Source organism: Mus caroli, unplaced genomic scaffold (genome assembly GCF_978045245.1).
Source record: "Mus caroli unplaced genomic scaffold, Mus_caroli_1 scaffold_11, whole genome shotgun sequence".
In the NCBI taxonomy this organism is placed as follows: Eukaryota; Metazoa; Chordata; class Mammalia; order Rodentia; family Muridae; genus Mus; species Mus caroli.
Genome location: NW_028227266.1, coordinates 34,199,199 through 34,226,254, shown reverse-complemented (window position 1 = coordinate 34,226,254; position 27,056 = coordinate 34,199,199). Strand labels below are relative to the sequence as shown.

General features: G+C 45.6%; 1 protein-coding gene across 6 annotated transcripts in view; it reads left to right on the top strand.

The window, feature by feature from the left end:
• The window catches only part of Pknox2 (PBX/knotted 1 homeobox 2), a 259,179-nt gene that overhangs the window by 148,040 nt on the left and 84,083 nt on the right, over positions 1-27,056 (top strand). For 5 of the 6 annotated variants that reach the window (XM_085844523.1, XM_021173027.3, XM_029481797.2 and 2 more), the window contains one exon: positions 14,755-14,859. The exons of the other annotated variant lie outside the window; for it this stretch is intronic. The gene's annotated coding sequence lies outside the window, so the exon portion shown is untranslated. The remainder of the gene's footprint in view (positions 1-14,754; positions 14,860-27,056) is intronic. 6 annotated transcript variants of the gene reach the window in all.

The window sequence follows — 27,056 nt, the reverse complement described above, 5'->3', positions numbered from 1 at the left end:
TGGTACATGGCTCAGCTAGGCAGCAGTCAGGTGAGAGCCGTTTTGTTTTTACCCTGCTGGAACCTGATAGAGCTTTTCTGCTCAATCTTATTAAAAGTGCAGCTGCCAGGATGCTCTGGTGTTGGGCTGGGGCAACCTAAGTCTAGGTGAACACAGGGGCTTTAAGTGTGTCTCCAGACCTGACAGGGTGAGCTAATTAGCTCTCCTGGCTTCCTGTGAGCTAGCCAAGGAGCTGGCTTCTTCTCGGTCTCCATGTGGACTGAGTTTAGAAGGTCTCAGTGTTGGGTGGATGTTGGTCTTAGAGGATGCTTTTTCTGCACAGCTGTAGAAGCTATGCCCTGTGGCTTCCTGGTGCTGCACCTTACTCAGAGCTTAAAGTTACTCTGTGGCTCCATACATTTGGAAGGTGTCTTCACATTAATCTTTGAGCAAGACCATGAGTCTACAGTCTTTCTCACTTATGAAAAACTCCATCCCTGGGGTTGTAGAACATGGAAGGCACAGTATCTGTCCTCAAGGAACTTGGTTTGGGGTGGGAGCAAGGTGTAAAAGAATACACTAATGCAGAAAGGAGACAGCCAAGGAAGGGACAAAAGGAACAGGGAAAGAGACTTTTTAAAAATATACATTGTGGTAACAGAATACTACACGTTGGATACTAAGTGTGTGTTAGGTATTTGTTATATGTGGTATGCATGGTGTGTGTATATCTGTGAGTGTGGTTTGTAATGCATGTGATATGTAATGTGATTTGTGTGTGTGTGTCTGTGTGTGTGTGTGTGTTGTGTGTGGTGCATGTCAATGTCCCCTCACAGTTCTGGGGGATGAGAAGTCCTGGAGCAAGGCTCTTCTTGGGATTATCATCATGAGACAGAAGGGCAAGAAAGAAATCAGCCAAACTCATTCATTTTAGCAGGAACCCATTCCAGTGACAAAAACCACCACCACCACCACCACCACCACCACCACCACCACGACAAAACAAAAACAAAAAGCAAAACCTCCAGACTGCACCATGAGTCCAGTTGTGAGAGCAGAGCCCTCCTGCCCTGAGCACCTTGCACATCCTGCTTTGTAGTACTGAATGGAAGCAGATGAATTTCATGAGCATTTTAGAGGGGAACTTTCAAACCATGGACGAAAGAAGGGAAAGGGAGAGGTGAGGGTGCCCTAAGAAGAGAGGGCTCCTCTCTGTCCTCAGTGAGCCATCAATGCTATGGGAAGGCTGACAGGAGAGCCAAGAGTGGCTGTGCACCCCTATCCTAGCTGGTTGGTACCAGCTCACCCTATTCATCCATGGTCCATTTGTCTTCAACTAGGTCTGCCTAGCTTGATTGCCTTTATGTGTGAACTTGCAGCCGAGGCCTGTACTTGTGTAAACTCCTTGTGGTTGTCCATGCACTAGGCTTTTAAAGACAACTTTGTAAGAAAGAAGAGAAAACTAAAGGAAGAGGATGAGGAGAAACAGGTAGGCAACCCTACCTCCTTTTCTGTCAATCTGAGAAAAGGTCAGAGGTGACTACTCTGCTCTTTTCCCATGAATGGAGTCTATCTTGTCAACTGCCTTTTCCCTCTTGAGACAGGCTATCTTGATTGTATAGCTGAGGGTGGCTTTGAACTTCTGATACTCCTACCTTCGTCTCTCAAGTGCTGGGATTTTGGATGTGTGCCATTCTGGTTTTACGGAGGGCCAGAGACTGAGTCCAGGTCTCCATGCATGCTGGGCAACAACTCTACCAGCTGAACTGGATTTAAACCCCTAATATTTTTAATGTTATCAGATGCTGGGAGTTCTGGGTGGATAAAAATAACCCTGAGTCTCAGCTCATAGAGAATTTTTAGCCTATTGGGGAAAACAGGCCTCATACAACTTCGTGTATAATTACAAACTTAAGCAAGTGCTCCAACTCTAGGAAATACAACAAAGGGAAAGGACCTTGTGTGGCCTGAAGGGTGGACATGAGCTTCTTGAAGAAAGTGGGCCTTCATCTTTGATGTAAAAACAAAGAAGATGAGGAGAGCGCTCATGCCAGGAAGACGTGAGAGCCATGCAAAGGCCCTGTGGTGGGAAGAAGCACATCCATTTAGAAAGGCCAAAGACCATGGGGCCTGAAGTGCAGAAAATGAGCTAGGCGAGGCTGGAGAGACAGGCAGGGACAGGCTGCATTGACTCTCATGGGCATCCTCGGGATGTAGGATGACAAGAGGAATGGGAAACCAGTAGTGTGTCTGAGACCCAGAAAGGATGGGGATATAGTAGAATAAGATTTGCACTTCAAAAAGATGTCTCTAGCTGTTCAGCAGAGAACAGATGGGGGAGTGCCAGGAATGTTAAATGGGTCATCTGTCCCTTGCTGTCTCCTATCTCTTATTTTAGTGAGCAGAAGCCTATAGAATGTGCTGGAATTTTATGAAGGGAGATGCATATCTAAATTCTCATCACCCCGCATTCAGCCTTCACTCAGAGCTCACAAAAATAAGCCGGAGTCCTTGAATTGGCTCTTTCCTAACATAGTGAGCAGACAGTCAAGCTCTTGTGACTGCTTTGGCCATTGTTAGCCCAGTACTTTGATGTCTATGGGTACCCTGAGAGCAGAATATGGGTCCCAGCATCCAGGAGAGCAGATGCCAGGAGGACAAGCTGCTGAGAGGAATGGCAGGGCTGGGAGGAAACTGAGGAAGAGCGGAGGAAAGCCAGGCATTACCCAGGGTGTCCCAAGCACGTGGTGGTCTGTGGTTCTGGGCAAGTCATGTTTATCAGCACTAGATGACCACTTGCTGTAAATTTCTCTCCACTGAGTTAGTGGCTCCTACACCTGCTCATATTCCAGCATGTGCCTGTCCAAGAAAGTGTCATCGTGTCTAGCTTTGGGCCAGCACCCTGTTTTGTTTTATTTTAACAAGTATTCATTGGTTGTATTTTCATACAAGTATACTCTAAGGGTCAGAATTTCCTTGTAAAAAGCCAGACAGGTGGTACATATCTGTAATGCCAGTACAGGAAAAGCTAAGGCAGGAAAATTACAGATCTGAGACCAGACTAGGCTACAAAGGGAGACCCTTCCTCAAAAGGAAAGAAAAGAAAAGAAGAGAAAAGTGACCAACCATTTTCCTTATCCTTAAGCTTGCTGCTGCTTGCAGGTAGCTAGGCGAGGTAACCCATTTCTTCCTTCGAAGGCAGAAAGAAACAGGCACTAAGAGATGGGCCCATGTGACCTGCTTTGTCAAAAATACTCTCAATGGAAACCTGTGCAATTATAATCATGCTCTCTCTCATTCTGAAAATTATTCCAGTCTGACAGATGAATGATGTGGTCACTATAACAACATGCATGACTTTAAAGAGGTACAGGAGTTTTCGTTTTGTTTTTTGTTTTTTTTGTTTTTTTTTCAGGAATTCAGGAGGCATCACAGAATAAGTAACATTTAAGCTGAGTTCTTACAGAATGAGCAGCTATGAAAGAGCGTGGGAAGAGCAGACTCAACCTGGGAACACAGGCTTGGTGGAATCAGGGAGCAGAGGCTATATAGGAGGGGAAGAATGTATTTGAACCCTAACCTAGACCAGGGTCAGCAGACCTGCAAAGACTCAGACAGTAGTTATTCCAGGGCTTCTCACTCTTGCGATTTTTCAGCTGTCTTTGTACAACTGCTGGACTCAGCTATGCCCTATAGTGGGAAGCAGTCAACAAATGGGTGTGGTTAGACTCGAATAAAACTATGTTCACAAATACAAGCAGTCTCTGTTTTAGCTTTGGTCTATTTGGCCATCTTAGTCCTGGTGTTTATTAACAAGAATATACATTTCCCAATTCTAGAGGCTGGAAATCCAAGACCAAAATGTCCGCTGATTCAGTAAGGGTTCACTCTGAAGATAATGCTTGCTTGATCAGAAGAGCCAGGGAGTGCCTGCTAACCTTGTATATGGGTATGATCCCATCCATGAGGGCGGGGCCCTTGTAACTCCCTACAAGTATCTGCCTTTTCATGTCACCACAATGGGATGAGGTTTCACCATGAATTGTGCAGGGCACATTGAGACGTTAGCAGTGTAACTTGCTAGCTCTCCCCCCTTGGTTCTTGAAGAAGAGTCATAAGAAATAAGCCTGAAAGTTAGCTAAGAGCTATGTTACAAAAGGTTCCAAACACGTATATGTTCAAGATGTATCTTATTTTTAATAAGGGCATGGGAAGGATCATCACTGGAGGCCCTATGATTTGACACTGGTGTTCAGAGGACACTGGGAGGAAGCAGCGAGCTCTAGAGGAAAAGGGTCTGGCTGGTTTGGGGACCAAGCCCTCCCTTGGTGACACATGGGGTTGCTGGTATTCCTCTCTCAGGAATGTTCCTTAAATTCCAAATTTCTCTAACCTCTAAGGATGTAGAACGCCCTTTGTGATTGATCCTCCCAGTGGATGCTTTGTGGCAGGGCTTTAAGACTGTATGTTCATTAGCTTCACCTGTATATTCCTCTCCAGCGTGATCATCTTTCTAGTGAACATTCCAGTAGATAAATACAAAAGTTCCTCCTCACTGCAGAAAGCTCAGCTTCCCAAGAGTCTCAGAGAAGAAGAAAAATGTCTGGAATCTCTTGTCTATGCCTCAAGGTCCTGTCCTAGGAAAGTATCCTGGCCCCCTTTCTGTCTTCCATGCAGGACTTCAATCTCCCCATGTTGGTGCCATTTGTGGCTGTGACCCCTCCTGTTCCTCCCCAAGCAAAGCTGTTGAATATGTTCATGCCTAGACTTGAACATAAAATTTAAGGACACAGTCAAAACTCAATCATCGAGTGAAATAATATTTTAATGCAATTGTTTTTAAAATGAAAAATAAAAATCAGTGACATAAATGCATGGTAAGCAAACTATCAGAAATCGATGTATGTGTACATGTTTATTGGGCACAATGTGGTAGTTTGATACGTGTATATGTGAAGTGGGGACAGTGCTATGGATTTTCCTTTGGCCTCAGTGAGAGTAGACAAGATGTGGCCACTGCCGCTGGCCTTGCTTCATTCCTCCACTCTTAGTGTCTCATGAACTCTGTGCCCGAGGCAAACACTTCACCTACCTGCCTTTAGTCCATAGCCCGAGGAGATGCCAGAGGGACACCTGATGCGGATGGAGAAGGAATGTGTTAAACTCTGCACAGAGAGAATTAGAAACTTCCTCCTCTTATCCCAGCAGGGAAGGTTTCCCTTGTCTATTCTCTCCTCTATAGTGTAGCAGACATCTTGCCCCCGGGCCTGTTTCCCTACAGATTCCTTCTTTTCTCCTTTCAGCTGAATTTTATATTTCTTGGTCTCTCAGATTCTGGCCTATTTTCCCATTTTTAAAGTTACTGGAAGGGCTTACTTTTTTTTTTCTTTTTTAAAAATTAGCATTTGTTAATATTTGGTTTTTGGAGGTGCCAGAGATCAAAGCCAAGGCCTTATACATTCTAAACAAGTGCTCTACTTCCTTGGCCCTTGCTAGTATATAATTATGCAAAATAGGGATTTTAGCCAGTTGATGCCACTTTGTCAGAGCTATAATCTCAGCTCCTGTGGGAGGCTGAAGCATGGAGACGACAAATCCAAGGGCTGCCTGAGCTAGTTCAAAGCTAGCCTGGGCAACATAATAAGACCAAGCCTCCCTCTTCCTCTTCCTCTTCCTCCTTCTTTGAGACAGGGTCTTACTGTGTATCCCTGGATGTCCTGGAGCTTACCATGTGGACCGTGATCTTACAGAGGCCTGCCTGCCTCTGCCTCCCAAGTGCTGAAATTAAAGGCATTCACCCATCACTGAAGGTTAGACCTCAGCATTTAAAAGAAGCAAAAAGCAAGCTGGGGATATAGTCCAGTGGCCAACAGTTTGCCTTAGCATGTGTGAGGCTCTGGGTTCAGTCCTAGAGGTGAAAACAAGAAAACAGGGTTTCATTATGACATTTTCACATGTGCAAATGATGAACTTTGATCATAGTCATTAGTTGTATTTGATACTTTTTGGCATCTGTGATAAAACACTATGACCAAGGAAGACCCAAGGCAGTTTGTGGAGTTTATTTGTGCTTACAGATCCAGAGGGATAGGAGTCCATCCCAGATGGTTGGCCTAGCAGTAGGACCAGCAAGCTAAGAGCTTATGTCTTTACCACAAGGACAAAGCAGAAAAAGGTAATCTGCACTGTCAGCAGAGGACCAAGAATTAAAAGTCCAAGACTATGAGGAACATTTCTCATTCCAATCACAACACCCACCCTTCCCCTCAATCATCTGCTCTCTCTCTCTCTCTCTCTCATCTCCCCTCCTCCTCCCATACAGTCTCAATGAGGGCCTGCTGAGTATAAAACTCACTCTCCTCCCTTTACCTTTCTTCTGCTTGTGCTGTCATCTGACTTGGTATTTTATTTATAACCCTCATTTGTTGTCATGTGACTGTCTTCACCGCTCCCACCTCTCTTCCAATCAAGTACAAGCCTCATAAAGGCTGGGCTTTTTATCTCTTCACGCCACAATCCTGAAGAGTTCCTTAGACAAAGCAGGCACTCTGCAAACACCTGTTGAGTAACTGAATATTAGCTTCCTTCTCTGATAGCCAAAAGAGGATGCATCCTTTTCCCCAAAGGAAGGGCCATTTTTCCCAGGGCCTTTATCTTACACCACACACAGTTCAATTATTATTCAACAAATATGACCTACAAAATAAGAAAAAAATTGTTAGTGCAAACTCTAGGGCTTTCACAACATTGTGTTGCTGTTTTAAATGGTGAGTTACCCCATGGAGGTTGAATCAATGCTGACTCTTTTTGTGACCTTAACCAAGACAATTAGGCCTCGGTTTTGATTTCCCTGTCTGTTTACTGGAAGTATTGATTGTAGCACTACCACCCTTACACCTACTGTACAACTTACACAAAAAGCCTATGGACGTGATTGGACATACTTTGGAATGCATAAGTGGTCTAGAGGATGTGGAGGTTTGGAAAGTCTTACTAATGTGGCAAGGTCATGATGGAAGTGACCATCCACTTCTAACCTTCTTACTGACATAAGGAAAAACCAGGGCCCAGAGCAGTGTAGTGTTAATCCTGGGGCAGTTTCTAGCCTCTTTGAGTTTTCATGGGCTCATTCTACAAGAACAGGCATCCTGGGCTGTACATAGAGCCCAAGTCAAAATTCTCCACGGTGGAAAGAGAATGCCTAGTTTTCAGGTCCTTGCCAATCCAGCCCTTTGCAAGCAGCTTGGAGAGCAAGGCATTTTAAGTGCATCCTTCTCCATCCCTTCTATTACTGAGTGGAATCTGAATGAGAGTTTTATGGACATTTCATTTCCCTTTCTTTTTATCCTTCTTCAGCTCTCCTCAGAGAAGGTTACAGTGGAGGCCTGAGTGAGGCTCAGGGTATAAATCCTCCTGAGTGGACCTGTGCCTTGGGCAGCAGGTCTTCTGGTTGGCACCAACTCCCACAGAGTGTGGTCGCACAGGAGGAAGCAGGGCTCTGACTTGGTCAAGGCAAGGAGGCACAGAGAAATTAATCTCTTCGATGACATGATTCTTGTGCATTCCTTAATGACTGAAATTTTCATGTGTGGGGAAAATTGCAGTTTTCCCCAAAGGGTATAATAGAAGGGAAAGCCACTGCTTAACAAGTGGGCATTTGTGTGGGCAGCAAGTGAGCATGCATGTAGGCTGTATATCGCCTGACTTGGAGTCCTTTGCCTTTTTGTTGTGTGTGGCCACGGGCATAAACATGAATAAGAATCTGTGTATTTATATGTTTGGGGAAAGAGTCTAAAATCTCTCTCTCTCTCTCCCTCTCTCTCTTTCTCTCTCCCTCCCTCCTTCTCCCTCTTCCTCTCCCTCTCTCTCTCTTTCTCTCTCTCCCTCCCTCCCTCTCCCTCTCCCTCTCTCTCTGTGTACCCACACACATGCGCATGTGTGTGCCTGCGTGCTGTCCTTACCATTGACATTGTAACTATGTGTAGATCAATGTGTGTGTCTTTAAAAATACACGTTTCTTTTTTTTTCCTGCATAAATTATTTCATGTAAAGGCCATCCAGAGATCAGTTCCTGGCATCCCTTTTCAATAAAGCAATATTATCAGAGCTTGGTCCCAAAACTAGTCCCTGGAGAGGCTTTCCCTACATCCTTTGTCAAACGAAATGTCACGGACTTACCAAATGACGAGAAGAAAAATTCTTATTTCCCAAGTGAGGTAGAGAGGAAGCTCTGCTTCTTGACATCTTTTCCCTAGCTAGGGGCAGGTGGACAAAGAGGGGCAGGTGGACAAAGAGGGGCAGGTGGACAGAGGGGCAGGTGGGCAGGTAAACAAAGGTGCAGGTGGACAGAGGGGCAGGTGGGCAGGTAAACAAAGGTGCAGGTGGACAGAGGGGCAGGTGGGCAGGTAAACAAAGGTGCAGGTGGACAGAGGGGCAGGTGGGCAGGTAAACAAAGGTGCAGGGGGCAGAGGGACAGGGGGACAGAGGGACATGTGTACAAGTAGACAGGTGGGCAGAGGGGCGTGTGTGCAGGCGGACAGTTGAGCTTCAATCTCATTTATAACATGAATAGTTATAGTGTAAAATAGCAACTGAGTCTAAAAATATACATATAAGTGACTTACAGGAACACATTGAGAGAGTTACCAAATCAGATGCAGGCAAGAATTTAAACAAATTCAGATTATTACATGAGCAATGCATCTCTGGAGTTTAATACTTTTTTTCCTACTTCCGTTAAACATATTGACTCTGAAAATACATAATTAGTATAGAGAAACCATTTCAAGAATTGAGATTTAGAAACCTAAATCGAAGAACAGCAGTGGTAACAACAAAACCAAGCAGGACAAACCCAATAATTTTAGGTTGTGCCATTTCTATACTAAAACAAAAATCACCTGTGTGGTCAGTGAAACTATAATACAGGGCAAATAGTGATAGATTACAAATGTGAAGAGCTGACTCTTGAAAGATGGGTAGATGTTTTCAACTAAACGATGTCTAAGCATGCCCTTTACTGCCCCCTAAACACACTACGTATGTGTATATGTGATATGATAGCGTAACATCCTCAGACACACCCCATGAGTTAGGCATTGCAGTTCCTATTTTACAGAAATAGGAAAGTTTATTACATTACGGTGGAGAATATTCAGGTTACACAAGGAGGGCGAGACCTGCCATTGGATCCGTGTTTGACTGGCATCACTTGTCTGCGCCAGTTTTCTCACACTCCGGGAGTGCAGGAAGCATGTGAACTCATCCTCTGTCAAAAGCGCTCAGTTCCGGGACATCAGTAAATACAGAGAATTTGCAATGTCTTCAGCAATGAATACTAATAACTAAGTTGGCGAACTCTTCGCTGAAAGGATCAAGCATTGATCTGAGTTAATATTTTCTAGCAATGTCTCCTCCTGTGTGACAAGAATGATAGTTTGCAAGATAGTTAGCAAGAATGATAGTTTACACAGGCTCACCTAGGCGTTCACAGAGGGAGTACAAGAAATAAAGGCCCAGGTTCAGAATGCCGTCAGGGAGATTTTACTTAAAGAGCGGAAGTTCAGTAGAAACGGTTAAAGGGTCCATGATGGGTAAATGGATGATGGATAGATAGATAGATAGATAGATAGATAGACAGACAGACAGATAGATAGATGGAACAGATCTTCACCTGCGGAGGGACTAGTCCGGAACTAGCCTTAGGGATTGGTAGGTGCTGGAGGGAGAAAGACAGGAAGCAGTGGGTTCTTTACCAGGAAACAGGGTGTACAAGCTAGTGTGTGTGTGTGTGTGTGTGTGTGTGTGTATTGGGTGTTGGATAGTGGCAGCCTCTCTCATCTGGTACAAAGGTTCAAGTCCAGAAGTTCTGGGGATTGGGTCAGAGGACATGGCCCACACTGAAAATGAAGGACAAGAGCTTAAAATATCTAGGGTTTCATCTTCTTGGCTTTGGAAAGCTGTTGGGGGTCTGCACAGAAGAGGCTTGGTAAATTGAATATGATACAGACTCCAAAGGAGCACATCTGCTCCCAGGTTTCAATCCAGGCTCTTGAAGGTCCAGAAGCTCTCTATATTATTGTCCTGTTTATCTGCAAAACACCCAAGTGCAAAACTGGTAAAGGCATTCTCTGGGGAAGCTGCCCTCCTAGCCAGAGGAAGTCCAGCTAAGATGAACTTGGGCAACAAGAAAGGGCCCAGAGCAGCGAAGGAGCTGCAAGCTGCACTCCATTGTTTAGGGGAGGTAGTAGGGATGAAAGGGACTTCATCTCCAATGGAAACTCTGGTTCCTTCCTTGTCTTCTAACATCTGGATTTTCACATCAGGTCACAGGGGCTCCATTCTCTGGGTCTGCCTCCATGACTCAGTCCTGACTCTCAGGTTGTTTGTCCAGCTCCAGCCCAGGATTAGGCAGTATCGTCCCAGGGTGTCTGCTAAAGGAGGAAGACTTTGAATAGTGAAGAATAGCGTGGTGGAGATCTTTGTCCTGTGGAAAAGGAACACACTGGTCGCTGAGGTGATGTTAGGAAGGATGGCAGCCGCGCATCTGCAGTTTCTTTCTCCCTTCCATCCTGTTACTGTCTTTCATCTTCCTCGAAGCTTTCTGACATGTGAGCTGCCCTTCTTACGCTCAGAGGAATCACTGTCAGTGACAGAAAGGAGATTACAGGCTATATTTCTGCCTCCGAGCTTTCTGTGGGCGGCAGGGAAACAAGTGGAGATAGCTGCTTGTCAGTTCTGGGAACGGAGAAATCTATGTATATTGTAACCCTGAAGCAGTGTCCCCCGCGGGGGCATGCTGGTGTCACCTCTGATCATTCTTCCTCTCACTAATGTGCATTTTATTAATCCCAGAGTGGAGCGGGAGGCTGGTGGGCTTCTTTCGACTAATGCTGGTCTGAAGCCCAGCCAAGGAAGCCCAGTGTCACCTGAGGGTGGGTGGGAGTACAGCTAGGGCTGAAATCAGAAGCCTTAAGACTGCAGTGGGTCCTCAGGAGGGAGCTCTTCCGCACTCACAAACACACACTCTCTCCAGGGCCATAAAGAGCTGGGTGAGAGACAGAGGCTGAGGGACATGGGAAGCAGGCAGGGCTTCTTGCCTTGCCTAGCTCTGGACCTAGCCCTGACCCTGACCTCATCTCCATGTGCTTGCCAGAGGAGGGGATAAGAAGCAGCAGCACGGAGCATTGTCAAACACACATGGCAGTTTACCGTACTTCCTATCCATTGATCCTCCCGCTAGAATATGAAATCTTAAGGACGGGAAGAGAAAAAGAGAGGTGGTGTGGGAGGAAGGAATGAGAAGGGTGGAGGGGGGAGAGGAAGAGGAGAGGTTGGAGATTGATTGACTCATCTTGGGCTCAGGCCCAGGCACATGGTGGAGTCTTAATACACAGGCTAAACTGAAGCAATTTGCACCTTCCCAGAAGAGGGGAGGGGGTACCATAAACAGCACCTCATAACAGTTCTCCCATCTGCCGTATCAGACTCAGAGACATGGAAGACTAGATGGGGGTGGATGACATTGGCCAGGCTCTATTATGGCCCTCTAGGCATGTCCACCTCTGCCTTCCCCTCTGCGGAAAAGAACACTGCCAATTGCAAGTGTTCTCTTTGCATTGGCAAGAACAAAGAGGTCAGGATAGGGAAATGCTACGAGATTGGGCACAAGCACACCCGTGTCTGACTTTCCTAAGCCTCATTAGCCACATTGAGAAAATGGGAACAACTACTTGGCAAGGAAAAAGGTGTTTCCCATATGCTGCTAGTAGGACAGGAATAGGAATGACACTCCTGTTGGGATTCTGTAGAAGTTCTTTAAATGAATGCATCTTTGGGCTTGGAAATTCCATATAAAACTTACCCCAGGAAAATGAACAGGCCTGGTATACAAGTTAGCTAGCAAGCATGATCACTACTTGTTGATGATAGCAAAACTGGAAATAATTTAAGTAGAATAAAAATTTAGGTGAAAATTTATAGCCCATTCATAAAATGTAATGCCATATAGCTATTAAAATAATGGAATCCAGTTGGGAGTTGTTGCACACACCTTTAATCCTAGCACTCAGGAAGCAGATGCAAGAGGGTCTCTGAGTTCAAGTCCAGCCTAGTCTACAGAGCAGGATAGTTAGAGCTACACAGAGAAATACTGTCTCAAAAACAACAAATTGATGATCATGATTAATTCTCTTATATAAAAGTGTGTATATACTATATTGTCAAATACAAAATTGTCTGCATAATATGGTACTATTTTAAGAAACAAGCATCTTATTTCAAATATCAAACATGGCCATCATATTAGAGCAGAAAATATAATACAATAACAACTTTACTCCTCTTATTTATGTATGTATTTTCTATAATAAGTGTATGTGTTTTGTTAAAGGCAATAATACATTACTTCTAAGATTAGCTTTAAGAAGTAAATAAGGGGACTAGAGAGATGGCTCAGTGGTTAGGAGCACATCCTGGGATCAATTCCCACCAACCACATAATGGCTCACAACCAAATGTAATGGGATTCGGTGCCCTGAAGAAACTGACAGTGTATTCACAAATAAACCTTAAAAAAAAAAGAATTAAATAAGGTATTTTCTATGAAGGTAATTTAGAGACTGAAGAACTTTTAAGATGTGCTTCCTGGCTCTGAAGGGTTAACAGTTTGGAAAGAGATGACAGAAATATAAAATAGCCATAGCATAAGAGAACACAGCAAGCACTTCCAGAGAATGACAAGCAGCATTCTAGAAACACAGAGGAAGAAAAAATTTTGGCCGGCCACCTGATTGAGATGAGCATTGAAGAATAGATAGGGTCTTATCAGGTGGAAATATAGAATGGGAGTATTGAGAGGCTGGGAGGCTGTGGGCCAGGTGTGGCACAGGAGAGTGATCATGACTGGGTGGAAAGAGTGGACCCCTAAGTATGCAGAGGAGAATGAATCTAAAAAGACAGGGACCCATATACTCACTAGTGTAGACACTCTTCTGAGTGTCTCCCACGGCAAGATACCATTGGGCATACTGGTGGTGGCCCAGCTGTAAGCCCATGAAAGGCCATGAATGCTCACTGCGTATAGATAAGTCACTGGAATGGATGCCCTAAGGGCTGATGGTCTGTACCAGGAAAGACTATGACAACTGTGGCCAGGGAGGATGGCCCTGTCTAGGTTGTGCCGCTGGGAATGGAAAAGAGGAAAGATGACTTTTTTTTTTTTTTTTTTTGGTTTTTCGAGACAGGGTTTCTCTGTGTAGTCCTGGCTGTCCTGGAACTCACTCTGTAGACCAGGCTGGCCTCGAACTCAGAAATCCGCCTGCCTCTGCCTCCCAAGTGCTGGGATTAAAGGCATGCGCCACCATGCCCGGCTGAAAGATGACTTTTATCTCTCATGAGGAAGAGATGAGAAGGAATCATGACAGGGAGTGAAAACCGTGCATATCTTGGAGAAGAGGAATCAGACATGCGTCCCAGGTTTGCAGCCCTGAGGCTTGCTACAGACTTCATGGACAAGGTTACATGGAGGAGGAACAGGGCAAGGGAATGAGACAGGAGTAATTTGGTACCCACAGTGCTCCATTCTCCACTGGTGCTGATTTTTCTGGCCTCTCTGAGTGGCTCTCCCCATGCCCAGAGGGACTTGTAAATGTGTCTCAGTATTTCTCTCTCCTTGAGAGGAGTGTAGGATGTGAAGAAGGCAGGGGGGTTGTCTTAAGCCAGAGGGCATTTGTTAGTGGAGGTTCCCCTGGCTACCTGTTCACCCTTGGAACATCTCTCAAACTCATCCTATCCTAGCACACCCTCCCTTATTATCTCTTGGAGCTCTAGGCTGGGCTGCTTGACTCTGCTCCTGCTGTCATGCCACTAGTTAATTACATTTGTTGCTGAGGTGCAAATGTGTTTTTACTAAGTTGGTGTTAACTAGGAAGAGGCCGCTGATGTTACAGATGCATGTGCCTCATGGACAGGGCTAGGGCTCTTGGCTGGAGGCTCTGACCACTTCTGCCCTGAAAGTGCAACTGAGAGTGGCCCCTGCTCCATCCTGGCTCCTAGCAGAGCCTTCTTGGAGTCAAATTAGCAACTCAAGCATAGGAGAAGGTAATGTAATGATTGGGATGGATCTGTCAAGACGAAATGGTGAGGCTGACCACCAAGACTCTGCCTTGGACATGGTTCATTTCCAATATTGCAAAAATTAATTCACAGAATTAATTCACTTGAGCCTAAAAATAACTTTTAAAGGCAGGCAGCCAAGGCTCCTTTTAAGCGTCGGGTTGTCTTTCTTTGGTTCTAGTCTATTCCCCTGTTGACTTCTCCTCCCCATTTTCCTGTTTTCCTCAAGCCCCTCCTGTCTTAACCCAGCCGTTGTCTCTTCAGACCCTAGCCAAAGCCTGCCAGTCACCAATCCGGACCCTGCTCCCTCTTCCCCTGACTTCCCATCTTACAAGGTGTTGAGTGACTCTCCCAGTGTCCAAATTCACTCCTAGAGCCCTTTCCACTGCTGAACAGGAGGCTGTAGTCCACTTCAGATCAAGAAACCAGAAAGGCAACCACAGGGCAAGTTCAAGTGTGACAAAGTCTGGGGTCTACAAAGATTTGGGCAGGGCTCAGTAGCCATACTGAGGAGAGAGAGTTGAGCAATAATTACACAGGGGTCATATGCAGAGGAACTAGATCTACCGTTTCTATCATAGGGCATGTCCTGGGGAGGAGAGCCCAGTCCTCTGTGTGCCAGTGCCCCTTCTGAGACGCGCTGTCTCCTTCCTTCTGCAGGTACTCTCTCTATAGCTGACTAGAGGTGTTTCTGGCCCAGCTGGAAGTGAGAAGAGGGGGCAGACCCCCTGAAGACCATCCCAGAGGCAGTGGGATCCTCCAACAGTAAGGCATGCTTTTCTGTCCTTTGACACATGCTGAAACACACACACACACACACACACACACACACACACACTGTCCTTCCCTCAAAATCCCTCTAGCATCAATTGGTTACCTGAGCAGTCAGCTAGCAAAGACAGCTTTAGACAGCAAGCACTGCTTATATTTTCTGTCTTTCTGCCACCTCCCCAGCCAAACCCATGCTGTGTTCTCTCTGTGCACTTCCTGTTCTCTGAGGTGCAGATGGATGGGCCTTGCATGCATCCCATGCTGATGATCACTTGCACAAGGCTGGAGTAAGGGTTGCCTGAGAATCCCCCAGGGGTGTTGGTGATAAATGTCAGTTCAGTAGTCAGAGACTCTGATTCTGTGGAGTAGGTGAGGATGACCCACACATATGGACCCCAAAGGATTTGACAAGTGAGGAGGAAACTGCACCCCAGATGTTTCCGATGGATTCAGAGAAATAGTTCCTTAGACTGTATTGAGTACTTTGAATAGAAAACTCCCACCCAAACTTCCTAGCAGGTGTGAGTGTGGGTTTTGTTGAGGTTTAGTTTTTTAGGTTTTGTTGTTTGGTTGGTTTTTTTTTTGTTGTTGTTGTTTTGGTTTTGTTTTTTATACTTTGGTTTGGTTTTTGGATTTTAGCTCCCTTTAGACCCCACAGACTTATGTAGCAGTATCGTTAGCAATTTAGAAGTCCAGTTATCCAAAACAACCCCCTTTCTCTTCCCTGAGTATCATGATTGGGGCTGGATCTATGATGGTGAGATCCAGTCACAACTCTCAAGGACCTTGTCTGGGATTTGTATGTTTTCATGATGTCTCAGGGTCCCTGTAAACCTTACCACCCATCATCCTTCCTTTTGGAGTTGGTAATTATTGCCATGTTGCTCAGGCAAACCTTATAAAGGAGAAAGTTGCCAATACAGGCACTGAATGTGGTCACCCTAGATTCCCAAGCAGGTAGTTAGTAGTCATAGGCACTCCTAGATGCTGGATGATATCTGAGAAGTGAAGAGCAGGCAGCTATGACTGTCCCACTTCCTGTCTGCAGGCACTGTGGTGTGGTACTGATGTGTAGTGATGAGATCAGCATGCTCTACTATGAGTAGACATCCACTTGAGTCAAGGCAGAACTACATTTTGAGGGGCAATTACCCTGAAGTCATGGTTGGCAATTCTTTTGATATTAGGAGCCTGAGTACACAGTACTTGTAGTTCATTGTACATAGAGGATAGGAGGAGGCTTTGAGGAATAAGGAAGGGGAACCTAAAAGACAGAGAGAAAGCCTGGGGCTGTCTTGCAGATATGTTGAGCTAGTTTGAGTGTGTTGCTTCATAAAGCCAAGTCTAGTGACTTTCTCTGGGACTAAGGTGCCATTGTGACTCTCCCCTACTCTCTTCTGGCTAAGGTTGTTGCTAGGTCCATACAGGCCAGCCTATGCTCTGTGCCCTGTGCCATCTTAGAATTGCTAGCCTCCGGGGAGATGGTTTGCCTGACTTAAAATTCCTGCGTGGCTGTGTCTTTTGGGAGAATGGGGGTTTCCACCTAGAAGATGGAAAATACGAACCCAACCTCTAACCCTGAATTCCCAGACACACCGACTCACCACTGAATTGTCTCTCCAAGTGAGCGGCAGTATGGTGTGTCCTGAAGACTAAACACAGTTGACACTATTGCTTGGATGGGTGCGATTGGCAAGGACAATTTTTGTAGCTAATGCTGGAAGTGTGGCAATCAGAGAAGCTGCCAGCTGTCTCACTTAAATTCTTAGCTCTCGCTCTCTTTTTTTAAAATCGTTTTGCTTACATAATCCACCCCCTTTTTATTCTCTAATTCTCTCCTTGCAAAGCTGGCAGCAGAGGGGAAGGGCTGGGGTGGAGGGGTAGCAATTACACATCAGTTTGGGGAGCATTTACATTTTGCAATTACAATTTAAAAATAAGTCTCGTTAATGATCTCCACGTGTAAACGACAAACCTTAACTGACATACATATTCTCCTGGGCCTGCCTGCCTGCCTGCCTGCCTGCCTCTCTGCCTGCCTCTCTGCCCCGAAAGCTCAATGCAGGCAGAAGTTCCCAGGGAGACACAGAAGGGGCTGTGAAGGCTACCTCGGGTCTCATGGACCCTTAGGGCCATTAATGTGTGCTTGAGGTTGATTGGAGGACAAAGGCAAGGCTCAGGATGTGCAAAGCAAGGACTTGTTCAGAGACTTGTTGTTGATCTCTATGTCCTTAAGAGGTACCGTAGATGCTCCAACCTTGGAAAAAGAGGACCCCAAACTCCAGGTGCCTTCCAGGTGGGAATTTTCTGAGTCCTGTGGGGTAAACCCATGAGTTCTAGTTCATTCCAGATGGTTGCACTATACAGAGAAGCTGGTTTCTTACTCAGGCTCAAGAACAGAACTGTATACATTGTTTCCCTGAGAACAGAACTATATACATTGTTTCCTCAATGAGGAAAGACTTGTTGGCATGCTTTGATTGGAGCCCTGCAGAAAATCACTTTTTAAACTGACCCAGCAAAGTCTCAGTTCCTACTGGCTATTTGTTGGCTACAGGCCTTAGACAAGTTCTAGTACTTAGGCCTTTTATCATCATCGGCCTTTCTTCCCTGATCCCTCCTCTCCTCCCTTCCTTCCTCTTTTTCTTTCTTTTGTTCTTTTAAGAGAGGGTTTTAGTATGTAGCTTAGGCTAGCCTTCAACTCACTGTCTCCTTCCCCATCCTCCTGAATGCTGGGGCTACAGATACAGACCCAGCCTATCAGTATCTATGCAACTGGAACAGAAACCAGTGGGCTCTCGTGGCTGTGACCTCACACATTTCTGGTGTATTGGACATATTAAGAAACAATTATCCTTTGACCAGCACCCTCTCTAGCAGCTCCAATGTACCTTCTGTTTACCCGAATCTGCTTCTCTCAAGCTATCATGGATTTTCTAAGCAAGTGGGATCTGGTCTCATTTCTCCAGGCTTCTTTAAAGTCTAGCCAGCTGCCTTCTAGGTGGTCCTAAATGCTTCTCCTCTTCTGAAGGCTCTTTAAGAGCACAGCATCAGCTGGGCGTGGTGGTGCATGCCTTTAATCCCAGCACTTGGGAGGCAGAGGCAGGCCAAAAACCAACCAAACAAAAAGAGCACAGCATCAAGCTTCTGGTCTAGGCTTTTTCTTTTGGTCGGTGCTGTGCCTCACTATGGGCAGTTCTCTTTCCAGGATACTTCTTCAACTGGTGGCCCTTCCTTAGCATCATGTCACTCTGGTCCCCACCTAAGTCTATTGTCTATGAAAGAAGATAGTAAACCAGATGCCCTCTAAGAAGACTTTCCTCAGCTCTCCTCCACCAAATCTCTGTGTAGAAGTTATTCAACTCTTAGGCAGCTTCACTTAGGCTGGTCAGAAGTATAGAACTAACATGTATAGTCAAGAGTTCACAGTTTTTGTCAGTCAAGGTAGCACATACCTGCAATCCCAGCATTAGGGAGATCATAGGAGGGGGATCACCAGCTTGAAGCCAGTCAGGACTACATAGTGAGACCCTATCTCAAAACAACAACAGCAATAGTAATCCTATATTTAATCGTATTTATTTTTAGTATATAGTGTTATATAATATATAATACATACTATGTAAAATCTATACATACTATATAAATTTAAATCTTAACAGTGTAAAACATATAAAATAATACATAGTATTATATATGGTGCAATTATACATAATCCCACATGATACTGTATATGCTATTTATTATGTAACACATACTATATTATATGTATTACACCATATAGCATGTAATTTTACCCATCCATCCAGATTAGTATATGTATTAAAATTCTAAGTTCAAACCTCTTTTCTCTTTCAGCTTTTTTTGTTTGTTTGTTTTCTTTTTCACTTTTGGGAATTTGAGGCAGCTTATCACTCACTGTAGATCCTAACTGGCTTGGAACTCACTATTGTGGATCACAGTGGTCTTGAACTCACAGGAATTTTCCTGCCTCTGTCTCCTAAATGTTATGACTACAGGCTGTCATACTCCATAATGCTTGATCTTTCTCTTTCATCTTGATGGCATTTCTTCACCAATTTCTAATTTTGCATTGAATAGCCATGAAAACTACATATCCTGTATTATAGTATGATTCTACATTCTGTTATTATACATAAAATATAATGCTTTTAGATTGTTTTCAGTTTATTTATTTTATATTTTATATATATGGTTGTTTGTTTTGCATGTATGTATGTGTATCACATGTGTGCCTGGTGCTCCCCAGAACACTGGATACTCTGGAAATGGAGTTATAGATGGTTGTGAGCTGTCACATATATACTGGGAACTGAGTCCAGGTCCTTTACAAGAGCAACAAATGCTCTTAGCCACTGACCAAGCCATCTCTCCAGCACCAAGATATAATGCTTTAAATAGTATGTATAATAATGTTTATTATATTTATTATATATTTATTTATAATATACATATATTATAATAAATGATATTATAGGATACATATACACACACACATATATATAGTAAATGTATATATATAGTAAATGTATGTGTGTGTATATATATATATATTTACTTAAGCATGGTAGAGCTCAAGGCCAACCTGGGATACATAATGAGACCCTGTTTAAAAAATGAAAATATAACTACTTTAACAGTATAAAATATAGCACTATATAGACATGTTATATAGTATTTCACACAGTGTGTATATAGTATAACAATAGTATATTACCTACTTTCTATTGCATTTTGTTGCATAAATGTAGTTATCTCTAGATTCTGACTAGAGGTCAATTAAAAGACTGAACTACAGACAGGAACATGAAGTCCTCTGAGAGGCTCCACCCAGAACTGACTCAGACAGATGCACACAGCCCAACAGTGGATGAAGCCTGGGGACTCTTATGGAAGAACAGGAGGAAGAATTATGGGCCCTGAAGGGGATAGGAACTCCACAGGAAGACCAACAAAGCCAACTAACCTAGACCCTTGAGGATCTCAGAGTCTGAACCACCAACCAAAGAGCACACACAGGCTGGACCTAGACTTCCCTGCACATATGTAGCAGATGTGTTGCTTGGTTTTCATGTAGGTCCCAAACAACCAGAACAGGGACTACCCCAAAAACTGGTGCCTATATGTAGGATATGTTCTTCTAGCTGGGCTGCCTTGTTTGGCCTCAGTGGGAGAGGAAGCGCCTAGCCTCACAAAGATGTGAAGCGCCAGGTTGGAGGGCATACCCGGGGGGGGGGGGGGCACCTGCTCAGATGAAAAGAGGGTTGAGAGATGGGGGAAGGATTGCGGGAGGGGGTAAGCAGGAGGGGAGGGCAGTGAGCAGGATGTAAAGCAAATAAGTAAAAAAATAAAATTAAGTTAAAATGTCTGAACTATATTGGAAGGCATGAACCCAGTGTGCACATGGAAATGTCACTCAGTCATATAATCTGGTTGTGTGCTTTGATGCAGGAGAGACAGATCCCCAGGGTCAGGAACACAGTGGTGTAGTACCCCATTCCTGTCCCTCTGGATTTCCCTTCGGTAGAGTCATGGCTCCTTCTACAACATTTCCTTATGTGGTCACAGTATTCAGAACTGTTGGTTTTGCTGGCATATCACCTCTAGATATGTGTTTGTTTGTTTCGTTGGTTTTAATGTTGTTGAATGGGAAATAAGGTGAGTTCTCACACAGCCAGCACTGACTCCATCAAATCCTTGGTTGACAGTTTGACTCAGAATCTTCCTCTCTCGGGTCTTGTTTTGTTTTGCCATGCTGAGACTCAGACAGGGCTTTTCATACTGAGCAGATGTTCTGCCCCGAGGAGCACCCTCAGTTCTGCCTTTGGGTCTTTGTGATGTTGCCCCACCATCTTATTTCCTGCTTTGTGGATATCCTTGGAAACTTTAGGCTCCTTTCATTTTCTCTTTGGGCTTCAGAACGGGTGTAGTTGGGGACCTGAAGCCTGCTTTGCCTTCTTTCTCTTCCCCAGCCCTTATGGACTCTTGACTCTGACGTCACCTCAGCTCAGGGAAAATTTTCATTTTGTTATGTCTTTAGTCACTACCCTCAGCAGTCTCTGTCTTCTCCTAATGGCACGTCAGTTGCTCACACAGTGCATGGAACCTACTGGTTGGTTACTGAGTCTGCTAACTGGGTTTGAGCTCTAAAGAAGACCCTCTAGCCAACTTGCTGCTTCATCTGAAAAAATTCCTGTTTGTTCAGAGGAGTCAGAGCTCCTGGTTGTTCATGACCTAGCTCTCTTGGTATCCTGACAGTTAGCCCTAGGACCTTGGATCCCCGCTGCTCCTGGGCTAGGGGAGAGGCAGTGAGTTTCTGGTCAGTGAAGGGAAAGCTGGGGTACAAATCAGGACAGCTGTGGCAGCCATCCCCCAGCTGTGGATCACTGTTACGAGCCTTCCATCTCCCCAGCATCCCAGTCTTTCTGAAATGGCTCCCTTACCTCTTTACCTCTCTCTGCCCATCCTGCCTACCTGACACCGCCCCCCCCCCATATTTTTAGCCCATGCACATGCATACATTTCCTGTTAGAGAAACAATCCTGGTGGTTCAAATTTCCCTTGTACGAATCCCAGGACAAGGACTTAGCAGGTGGGTCTTCTGAGTGCCCCAGAGCAGACGCTGATCTCATATCACAAAGAGGCCTGCAGAGAGCAGCGATCCATCCCAGCTTTAACAGGTTGGTGCACTAGAGGGATGTCATCTTGGATGGGAATCCCACTTCCCAGTCCTTTCCGCCCTGATGACCTGCCTCATCAGCTCGGTTCTCCGGCCTGTCTAAGTCATCCTGCTCTGGACAAAGTGAGTCAAGATGCTTGCTTCTTTTACCTTTGGCAGCCTGACCCTGGGAGATGCTCAGATCCCAGGAGATTGATGTCTGTTGTAAGTTGGAGCCTCCTAATTGGTCCTTGAGGACCAGTGGACAAAATTATCTTCACTCTTTTTTCTACCCACCGGTCCTTGCCCTGGCATGACAAGGGAAGCTTATCTTCTAGGAGGAAGAAGTGGGGAGGGAGAGGCACAGTTTTTAAGTTGCTGAAGGCAGGGCTCTTTCTTTTCCATCAACATTATAATGATAGGAAATAAGTCGTCATTGCAAAGACTCTGTGAGTTATATTTCTCAGACAAGTTGCTAGTGTTCAAAGCGTCTGCTGCCAATATGAAACACGTCTCCAGGTCTGAATGCAGCTGGAGGGGCTGAAGCATGACTAAAGGTTTCCCTGGTAGAAGCCAGAGGACTACAGACCCCTTTCTAAGGCTGGGGTGAAAAGGAAGGGGGCTGGCAGGAGGAAACCAGGAGCCAGTGGGAGGCAAAACATAGTCCTGGTGCTCTGTCCTTGTGTCTAGCAGCTGCCTGCCTTGGAGGCTATGAGTAATAATGCACTTTTGCTGACCCATGACAATGTCTTCGTCAACTGCCCTCGGCTGATGAGGAGCTTCCTGCCTCGGCTGATGAGGAGAAAGTGCAGAAGAAAGGCACACTGGAAGGGGCTTCTGTTTAAAACAAAACAAAATTAACAAAACCAACTAGAACTTAGGTATGACCCAAAGTGTCACTCCCTAATGATGAAGTGCCATGGCTTAAAACACAAACTATTGCTGAACTTTGGAAAGAAAGAGACAAGAGTCTCTTAGCCTTTCGATTGTTTTTGAATAGGGACCCTGCTTAGTAATTGTGGATGGTCCTAGAAAGCCATGCATTCGTGGGATGGCCAAGAAGGCCATGTGAAGACAGAGATCAGGTTAACAGCAGGATTCCCCTTCCCCTACTCCACCTAAGCCCCAACGAGGCACTTGGGTCCAGACTGACCAGGAGGCACTGATAGAACCTGGGTCAGTGTGAGTCAGAGCTCTGGTCTCCCATGGTGGCATATATGATCAGGAACAAGCTTGGGGCTTGTGTCTGCAGTGTGTGTTTTCAGAGCTCCTGCCAGACAAGGAAATACAGTATCAGGTTCCCAACTCTCCAAAGCCTCTGAGGTGCAGTCTTCAACCAGACACTCATTATCTCGTGTTCATTCTTTGATTTCATTCTTTCCCTCCCTAATTGAGCACACAGTCCAGTGAATCTGTGAAGGAGACTCCAGATCTGCTGCGTTCAGCACGCTAAATGGTTTCCATCTTTGTCTCAGTTTTATCATGTTACGAGGCCCCCCTATTCTTATCTCTGGTATCAGCATTTTCCTTTTTCATCTCCCTCTCATTCATTTTTTCTATAAAATAACAAGAGCAAAATGCAATCAAATATTTGCATACATTTGGACTAGCTCTGCTTGCTACCAGGATAATAGTGCCAACAGGAAGGAGCCATGGAAGAAGCAGCCCCACTGTGGGAGATGATGAAGCCCCACTGTGGGAAGGTATGGGAGGTATGTGCATTAGCTGTCACTAAAGCCCACATGTCACACACAGAAGACACTAGCATTCTCCTCATGTGAGTTTTAGAACTCTGGACCACATGAAAATCAAGGAACAGTCTCTGTACAGGGCTAAGTCCAAGATGGCGTCTTGTTTCCATAACCACCTTGCCTTCTCTGTGCTGGGCTCCTTCCCAGTTTCTGGGGTCACTTTCTTCCCCAGATGTTTATGCTTTTACCCTGAAACATTCGTACTCCTCACTCAGACTGTGTGAAATATTTTAAAAATGATTCCAACTTGTCTAAGTCTCAGTTTTCTTATCCACAAATTGGAACAACGTAACTCTACAAGGCAGAGAAAAAGCAAGGGTATCCATATGTGCTTAGTAATACACTCAGTGTGAGCTAAGGGCACACTAAATGCCAATTTTTATTTGTTCCATATTACTGTCTCGCCATCATCAAAATTAATGAGGAGGAAAGAAACTAACAAACTCCTTCTCTCTGAGGTCTAAGTGGCATCTGGACCTAAAAGGTCCTAGATTTGCACTTTAACAGAAAGCCAGAGTAATGGATGTGTAGCCATGAAGGGAATGTTCACCAGGAAAAGAGGCCTGTGAACTTGTTGCACACACTTTTAATCCCACAAAAACAACAGCTAGAAAATGGAAGATGTAGCTATGACTTTATGCAGGGAGCAAAGAGGTCACTGGGCAGGAAAGGGCATGTGGCAGAGATGGGAATTTTTCATGACTTAGAAGTGTATGGAACAGCCTGTCCTGCAGTGGTAATTCATGTCTACCTTTGCAAGGCTCCATGAGGCTGGTCTTGGGTGGAAGGTAACAGAAGGCTTCATGGTCAGTTGGACAGGATTTTGGCAAGAGTTTGATGAAGGAAAAATGACATGCTTGTGAAATACAGAACACCATCCCATCCTAACTGACAAGGAACATAGCAAAGGGGGCAAAGGGTGCATCTTAGGTCAGAGACGAGGACATGTGTGCCAGCTGAGGTATGACTCTGGGGCCCAGTATGGTCTCACTTTCCCTCACACCATATCTGCCACCCTCCGCCCTTTGTGGCCTGCTTCTTGGGCTATCAGGAACACAGAGCTAAGGCACGTGCCCCCATTCTAACAGCAGTGAGGACCAAGGTGGTTTCCACCTGAAACGAAGAAGGATGCCCACTGTTGAGACCAACGACTGGCTGTTTCATCAGTTTGTTTTATTTTTCCTGGAAATGAACCTTAAAAACTTGGGACCACGAATCAACCTGCTCCAAACAGGTGTCAACCAGCCAGAGAACATAGTTTGGTATTTCTGAGAGAGGAAAAGTCCTGGCAGGTCCTCTGTAGAGACCCTGGCTCCACGGGTATCTGAGACTGTCCCAGCTAAGAGCCTGAAGAGACTTCCCAGGCCCCTGCTCTGTGCTCTGGCCCCTCCCTGCTTGCCCTGTTCCTCAAGCCCATGCTCCACCCACCCTAAGCCCTCAGACTAGGGAAGAGGCAGACAGGGCATCAGGGAGGCAGCCACCTGGCTTCTATCATCCTGGATCCCCAGTGTCTGGGCTGTTTGTCTCTGTTGAGTTGTGAGCCTCCGGGGCCAGGCCTGTGTTGTTTTCTCAGCTCTGCTCCCCAGGCTGCTGTCAGCTCTCCACATATAATAATAAACCTGGGAATCGAGTCTGCCAAGGGGGACTTTGCATCCCTGGGTTCATCTTTAGACTTGTTTCTCTTCGTGTGTGCAGACAAGAGAGAACACGTGGTGATATCCCAGGAGGCCAGGTTGGAGCTCTCTGATGCCCTGGCAATCCGAGGGCTCTCCTCTTCTCTGTTGGTAATCATTGGAATTGCAAAGGGAGAGACACAAGATTGAACCAAAGGCCTTAAGCCCTCTCCTTTCCCCATTTCTCTCTATCCCCATGATGTAGACTTAAAGGAGGCTGTCCTGAAAGAGGAAGGAAGGTAACTAGATATGGTGGGGCATGGCTGTGGTCCCAGCGGTTGGAGAGCTGAGGCAGGAGGATCTCAGGTTAGAAGCCATTCTTCGGAAGAGGGACTGAGGTCAGTGATCAGACACTGAAACTCTCAGTTGACCCCAGTGAGCTTTAGCCTCAGCCTGTTTTAAAACAAAAGGGAAAGAGAGTTCAGAATTCTATCTGAATTGTGAGGGTTGGGTGAGAGGGTTGGGCAGGCAATTGGGGCCCTTGCTGCACGGCAGCTACTAGGCGTCCCCGCTTCCATTTCTGGGCACAACAGAAGGGTGTTGGGGAAGGGGACATTTTCTTTAAGTTGAACACTGTTGGCAAAGGCAAGAAAGACCCAGCTTCAGTGAGTGTGAAGTTTAAGAGGCTAATGATACCCCATTAGGGCAGAGTGGCACTTCCTTTTCAGCAGCCTACCCCATCAGAAGTCCCGGAGCCACCCTCTGCTTCCCAGCGTGGGGAAGACCAAACCCTTCTGGGAAAGGCTTGAGAGCGCCATGCTCCCTCTTACAGTCAACGCCCCCTGCCCCCCCGCCCCCCCCGCCCCCCCCCCCGCCCCTCTCCAGTTTTGGGCTGCTGTTTTATTTTGTTTAAAGGAACCAGAGGGAGAAAAATTGCCAAGTTGTAAAGTGTTTAAAGAAGAGATGAGAATCTTCATCAAAATGCTAAAAGCTGGAGGGGGAGAGTAATGTGCAAGCTCTTGCCTGCTATTTATGGGATTGATTCTCAGATCAAGAAGAGGCAAGCAGTTGGATGAAAGGAATTATTGTTAAGCTCCTCGGTAGGAAGATCTAATGGACAATTGCTGCTATCAGGGGGAATTAAATTGCTGTTTCAGTTTGTAAAATATATCAGCGGCTTTTTGAAGCCAGTGAAGGTGTGACAGCGAGGCAGGGAGGTGGCAGTTATGGGCCCCACCATTCTGCTGAGCTGGTATCGAGTGGGAACAGATGAGGAACAGGATTCTGGGCCTTGGACTGTGTTCTTGTGCCAAACTGGGGAATGGCTGCAGCGGAGGAATAGTTGAGGGGAGGTGGTAGCCAGTGAACTCTGGGCCCTGATAAGTGGGGACCTCTGTGAATTAGGACCATATGTCTCCTGGTGACAGAGCAAGACAGTGGGTTCTTCTGTGGGAAACCTGGTCAAACTGGTCCTCAATCTCTAGGCTGAATCACAAATGACTGTGGGGAAAACACTTTTGGTCACTTTCATGGTGAAGTATTGTTATTCTGTATAAAGGGCAAACAGCAGGGTGGGTTTTGGGGTGGAGAGAGCTGACGTGTGGAGGGTCTTGGGAGTAGGATGGCTCCTTGGAGTGAGAAGACAAAAGGAGGTCTGTATTCCTCAATTTCTCCATGAGGCACTTAGGACCGATGGAGATGAAGGCAAAGAGATTGTCACATCTCTTAAGTAATCTGCTGCGTCTCCACTCTGTTCCCCAGAGACCAGCATCATGATGCTAGGGCATGACCTGGCGCCACCTTCTGTGTAGGAAACAGGAAACCCTAGAAAGGTAGCTAAGGAACACTAGCACAGAGTTATTGGTGGCTAGCGGGCTTGGTGGCCTTGCTATTGTCACCACTTCCTGTTCTGGTCAGTAGATACTCATGGAGTGTCCCAGCAGGAGCTAGAGGGTCAAAGGAGAAGTGGGCCTTCTGGCTGTGTCATTCTGCAAAAACTTAGGTTCTGGGCCAGTTACAGCGTGTCCTGGGACCCACTGAGTGACTGTAAGTGTATAGTAAGAGTAACTGTAGAGAGTGCCATCCTTGGGGCAGAGAGAAATTAAGGGCTCGGACCTGAGAGCAAGCGCATCTTAGTTCCTGTCCACA